The sequence below is a fragment of the Prosopis cineraria genome, unplaced genomic scaffold (assembly GCF_029017545.1).
Source record: "Prosopis cineraria cultivar Desert tree isolate PC_DT_omini unplaced genomic scaffold, ASM2901754v1 PC3, whole genome shotgun sequence".
Taxonomy (NCBI): domain Eukaryota; kingdom Viridiplantae; phylum Streptophyta; class Magnoliopsida; order Fabales; family Fabaceae; genus Prosopis; species Prosopis cineraria.
In genome coordinates this window covers 17,667,215-17,673,636 of record NW_026555334.1, presented here as the reverse complement: position 1 = coordinate 17,673,636, position 6,422 = coordinate 17,667,215, and the positions used below count along the sequence as shown (strand labels likewise).

General features: G+C 34.5%; 1 non-coding gene across 1 annotated transcript; it reads right to left on the bottom strand.

Moving 5' to 3' along the window:
* Window positions 1-5,970: 5,970 nt before the first annotated feature.
* On the bottom strand, window positions 5,971-6,077 carry LOC129307546 (small nucleolar RNA R71). Its single transcript, XR_008592435.1, has one exon. It is a non-coding gene; the product is annotated as a small nucleolar RNA R71 (small nucleolar RNA).
* Between the last annotated feature and the right edge of the window lie 345 nt (window positions 6,078-6,422).

The following is a 6,422-nucleotide window of genomic DNA, read 5'->3' as shown; positions in this document are numbered from 1 at the left end:
CTATGTCATAATAGTAATCAACAAGTAGTAAATTTGTTTAAAAGGCTTAGGAACCTAAGAGTTCTTTATTGAAATCATTTGAAATAAATCTCATATTAGACGATGCACAGCAAAAGATAATTTCTTATATTCATTACTCATAACACATGATTCAAAATCAAATGATTAAACTCAACAGAGGGGCAATGAGTCATACATGTGCCATGGCATGTAGCATAAAGCCACTGGCTTCTAGCGTGTGTTGGAAATTGTGCCCTAGGGCCAATGATTGTACTATGAACATTGTTATTTAATGAATTTCTCTTTTGTTATTATAACATCCTAAATTTCAATCCAAGAAAATAGTTACTAATCAGGGGTAGATTAGTAATTAGTGAATTATTATGGTTTTTGATAGGGGATTAATGTGTGGTGCTAATTGATTGGTATGGTTATAGGATTGGATGGAAGAATGACGATTCGAGACTTAACGCACAAGCACTAGTGAGGTTTGACTCACTGTACCACACACCATGGCATGTGCTCCATGCGCCATGACACATGGCACAAAATTTGTATAAGTTGGGTCATGATTAGCTCGTGGTTCAGAAGAAAGAAAATAGGAAAAATGTACCAAGGAGAAGGAAGAGAGCTCATTTATGCTAGGGCTTCAATTTTTAGGGGATTGGGAGATTGCTCCGACCAGTTACTTACCGGGTAATTTTCATACCACCCCATGCTACATTTCTACCCTAATTTATTTGAGTTCGGTTAGTAGAAAAATTAAATTAAGAATTTTTTAGGAGATAAAATCAAAGAAAAAGGTTTAAATAAAATTGCGACTGGCCTAAAACTTAATAGGTATAATTAAACAAAATTATTAAGTTAAAAAGGGGGAAAACTGATAAACGAGTAATTTAAAAGGGCATTTTGGTCATTTAGATAGCCTAAAGGGCAAAAGATTATAAAAATTAGATTATATAAATTAAGAAGGTGTTAATTGAGTTGTTTTATGTGTTAAAGAATTTGTCTCAGCTAAATTAATGCTTGTGCTAAATGTTGAGAATTGATGGAAGAATGTTACTTGTATAAATTGAGCAATGGAGAAGTTCCTCATGGGAATCTTCACCCTTAGGAGTTAACTGTATGAACAGTAACCCTTAATAGTAAGGGTAAAAGGTAACTAGAGTAACCCTTTTACTTGTTATTTTATGAAATTATTTACAAGTATTTTTATATGAACTATATGCATTGTGTTTTATGAAATGATAGAGCAGCAAAATTTGTGAAAGAACAATGCGTGTGTGAGTAGTGCTTGAAATGCATGTGAAGAGATATGAGAATTTGCATCCATGAGTATACCCTAGACTTGGGTAACGGGGTCACAACTATACTTTGTGTAAGGCTAGAAAGTCTTGAAGATCTTAAGCATAAAGCTTGCTCTACCAGGAAGGACCAAAGAGAATTATCCACAAGTGTATCCTAGACTAGGGTAAGGGGTCATGGCCCTACCCTGTACAAGGCTAGGAAGTCTGACAGTCCAAGCATTGAGTGTACTCAGCTAGTAGGACTCAAGAGACCACCCATATTAATGATACCTGGTTTAAGATAGTAGTTTAGTGAGCCCTATTTCATGTAAGGCTAGAAGTCCTGGCTCAAGCATTAAGCTTACTCCGCTAGAGGAAACTGGGAGTGCATGAGCATAGTATTGAATGAAAACGATGTTGTGTATATGTATATGTATATTGTTTTACTGAAATGATACTACTTTTTATTTTGTTTATTATTTTACTTACTGACAAGTATTAGGGTTTATCCAAGTTACAAGGACATATGTCTTACTCTGTTATCTTTGTATATAGGTAAAGAGAGCACAAAAAGGTTAGAAAAGGAGGCAAGGAAAGAGTAGCTTCATCTCGTAGTGGTATGACTACCATTAAATATAATGAATGCATAATAGTATTGTTAAAAGTTGAGTTGCTAACTAGGATGCATAAGTGTATGTGAATGTGTATAAATAATTATGTTGTGGGAAGTTTACTTATATATCCTGTATTGTATTTGTTGTAAATTGTACCCTAGGGCCAATCATTATACAATGCATATTGTTATTTAATGAATTTCTTTTTTGTTGTCATATCAATTGTATGTTCAATATGATAACTGTATCCTTGGATAAACTATAGTGATTATCCTAAATGTCCCTGATTGGTCATCTGTGAGGGATTATAGATGAAACAAGACTAGTATGAATTTAATTAATTATAGAGAATAAATTAAAGCTATAGGCACTTGAAAAAGTATAAGGTACTGGACCGACCCGCTATGAGAAAGCTGCATGGTACAAGTCATAAGCCTATCTCATATGCAACTATGTCACTAAGCCTTTTGACCTGAAATTATTATGGATTCCTACATGATGACCACTAAACTTCGACCTAGTCAAAGGTCACCTTTGATCGGGTGATCATAAAGGCTATGATTGACTTTGGTGATATTTGATAGAACACATTTGTTACCCACTTTTATTTGTCAATTAGGACCATTTTATTAATGATTTATTACCTTCAAGTGCACACATTGCATTAGATTTGGAACTTTGCCTAAGTTTCTAAGATCAGTGCACTAGGGGCATTTTGGTCCAAAAAATGAACTTTTGAGAAAATATACAAGAAAAATTGACAAAGTGCATTTTATGTCCAGTTGATGAATGGTGAAATTATATTTTTAAAATTCATTTTAGTTTGGAGTAATTAAATAAAAAAGTCAACACTTTCTTAAGTGTCTTAGTTTGTCCTAGTTTTTGGTTTGCCTTTGTGTGAAAATTTTTATATAATTTTGTACAGCCTAAAACTTGGTTAATTTAATAAATTCTCCCTTCTAAATATGAATTTAATTCTGGACATGAATTAGATTTTATTATATCATATGCTATTTAATTGAATTATGTGATTTATGTGACATAGGTGGCATGTGACTTGTGCATCAATTGGGCAATTGAGGTCAACACTCCTTGAGGTCAATGGCTGATGGTTTGCACGTGAATTATGATTATTTTGAGGGATTAAATCAGCTAAAATGATGTGGATGACACATGAGAAATTAGGCACACATTGGAATCATCTACAAACCAATAGGAAGTTGCCACCTTGCAAGTGTGACAAGGCTCCCATTTACATTTTAATTTCTTTTTTCTTATTTTAATTAAGCTTCAGCTGATGGGAGACACCAAGGAGCACGCCATTTTAAGTCCCAAATGGGATCCAACACATATCTCATTCATCTTCCACATTCTCTCTCTCTTGTTCATAGTGTTCTTCATTTTCTCTCTTTTGTTCTTCATTTTCCAGCACCCTAACCTCCATTTTCAGCCACCAAACCTCCACAAAACTCATACCATTCTTCTCCTCTCTTCATTTTCGTTCCATCCCTTCCATTTTCACAAGGATTGAAGCTCATTTCCATCATTCAAGAGCTATGGAGTTTGGCCTTCACAAGCAATCACTAGGGTTCTTGAAGATGAAGATTGGCTAAGTTTCTTTGTGGAATCCTAGAGAGATGAAGATGGAGGATGAGTCTTGAGCTTCAAATTGGCTAAGTTCTTTTGTTTCCTATCCTCTTCTCTTTTTACTAGATGGTTAGATTCCTTAATCTAGGGTTTAATCATCTTAGCTTATAAATTCTAATTTGAATTTGATGTTGATGTAAAGAGAGAGGATTGTTTCATTTAATTTCTTCCTTGGACAGCCATGACTGAATTTTGCCACTCTTTGTTTGGCACATAATCTTGTGTTTTTCAATTAGTGAATTTCTTGTGTTAATATTGCATAATCTTGTGGTGTTAATGCTTGTGTTGTTGAGTAGCTTGACATAATCTTGTGGTTGCTCAATTTATGTGTTTGACCATGGCTGTTGAGAGAGGATTTTGAGTGAATCACTTGGCTAATGTCTTCACCAATTGGTTAATTGAACTAGGGACTTTAATCTAAGACCTAGGGAGGTTAGCTAATTAGGTTAATTGGCTTAGGATAATTTTCTTAAGTCATGACAGCTTTAGTCAAGAGGAAAGGGAAGCTAAACTTAGCCTAATCATGAGAAGATAATGAGTCCAAAATCAACTAATCTCTAGGGTTCCATTATTGTAAAAAGGGAAGTTCATTTCACTCACTTTCACTAGCATTTTAATTACTTGCACATTAGGTAATTAGTTTAGATAATTAGCTAGGTAACTAAATTCCTACAAACTTTGGTTGATTTATTTCACTAGATAACTTTCAATTAGACTTAAAACCATTCCTTGGGAGATGACCTAGGGTTGGCCCTATATTGCATTAGGGTTAGCTTTAGTGTAATTTTGAGGATAAGCGACTAATTTCCTATCAAAATTTTGGCGCCGTTGCCGGGGATGGTTTAAGTTTAATTCTAAGGTTGTTTAGTACTTAATTTACATTTTTAGTGTTCCTGGAAAATTTTTTGAAAAATTATAAAAATTTGTTTTTTGTATTTTGTTTAGTGTTTTTTGTGTGTTTTGAGTGTTTTTATTCTGTTTTGAAAAAGAAAAAAAAATTAGTGCAATTTTCGTTGGTTTGGTGTAGAGCTAAAATACTCTATTTCTAGTGTCTCTGTCTGAAATTGAAAAATTAACTGGGAATGAGTCTGAGGGAATTTGAACGTGGAATTTATTTCATTGAAAGCTCTATATCCTAGCTTCACTTTAAAATTGGTTTGGTCAATTTTGGACGTGGGAAGTGTCCTGTGGAAATTTTAAATCTAACAAGGTCCAGGGAGCCATTACAGAGGATTCCCAAAACCCTGTTTCAACTTTGAGTTAGCATATCTTCCTCTTTGTGCGTTCAAATTGATTGATTCCAGTTTCATTTTTCTTATCGCTGTCTTATCTTTGTTTCTTGTGTTTAGGATTTTCTTCAATTTTTCCATTTTCCTATTTGAAAGTTTGTTAGAAGCTCTGAAGGTCTTCTGGACGAAATCCTGTTTCTCCAGACTTGAGGACCAACTTGTGAAAAATTCTGGGAACGATTGGGAAGGATTTTTAATCTAAAAGTTTTATATAATTTTCCTGTATATCTCTTGTGTTTCTCATAAAAGTTTCAGGGGAATTTATCATGTGGATTTTCTGATAGAAAATTCACAAGTTCACTGTCTCCAGAGAGCCTATTGTGCGAATTCCAGAATTGCCAAAGCTTCTTGATTGAGCATTTCTAACTCTCTTCTACTTGTTTGGTGTTATTTTTTTTTCATTTTGTTGCTATTGAGTATATTAAAAAAAAAAAAAAATTATTTCTCTTGCTTTTGTGTGTTTTGAATTGTTTCGTGTTGATTTGCATTTTAGTTTAGCTTGTTCTTTGTTCTTAATTTTCTTGAGCTTGATTAGTGCATGACCCGAAGAAAACATACCTCTTTTGTTGAATTAGATCCAGAAATTGAAAGGACTATTTCTAGATTGAGAAGATCACAACCTATTCTTGATTCTCATTTGGTTTGTAATTCAACAATGGAAGGTATCTTAGGACATGAGCATGTGCATAATGAGGGCCATGGGAATGGGAATGAGAATTTGCATGATGATGGCCATGTTAATAATGAATTTGAAGGCTTGCATAACCCTAGAGAGGAGAGGAGCATTAGGCAATTAACTCAACCTAATTGGCATGATAATCCTTATGGCTTATATGTTCCTCCTACTAATGTTCAATTTGAAATTAAATCCTCCTTGATTAATGCATTGCCTAAATTTCATGGGTTACCAGGAGAGGATTGTCATAGGTTTTTGCATACTTTCCTATTGGTTTGTGATACTATGAAGCCTATGCATGTAAATGTTGATGATGTTCAAGCTAAGGCTTTTGTATTTTCTCTTGAAGGTTTAGCAAAGGAATGGTATTTCAACTACCTTCTTATGTGAAAGTGAGCACATGGGCTGAGCTAAGAAGACTCTTCTTAGATAAATTCTTTCCAAATTCCAAGGTCACCAATTTGAGAAAGCAAATCTATGGGGTCCAACAAGGAGAGGATGAGAGTCTCTATGAGTATTGGACTAGATTCCAAGGCCTTTTGGCTAAATGCCCACACCATCAAATTTCTAGTGAGAATTTAGTCCAATATTTCTATGAGGGCTTGATTCCAAGAGACAAAGTTAACATTGATGCCGCTAGTGGTGGATGCTTGATTGACCTCACTTCCTTAAAGGCTTGGGAACTAATTGACAAGATGGCTTCAAGTGGTGCTCAATACTCTACAAGGGAAAAGAGAAATGTGAATATGGTAGGTTCCTCAGTTCTTAATGATTCATATGTGGACTTGCTAGCTGCCAAGATTGGGAGAATGTTGGCTCCACAAATATCTCAAGTGAGCAATGTAAGTACTTCTCAAGCACTTGTCCCTTATTCTTGTACTTTTTGTGACTCACCTATGCATGTAGAAAG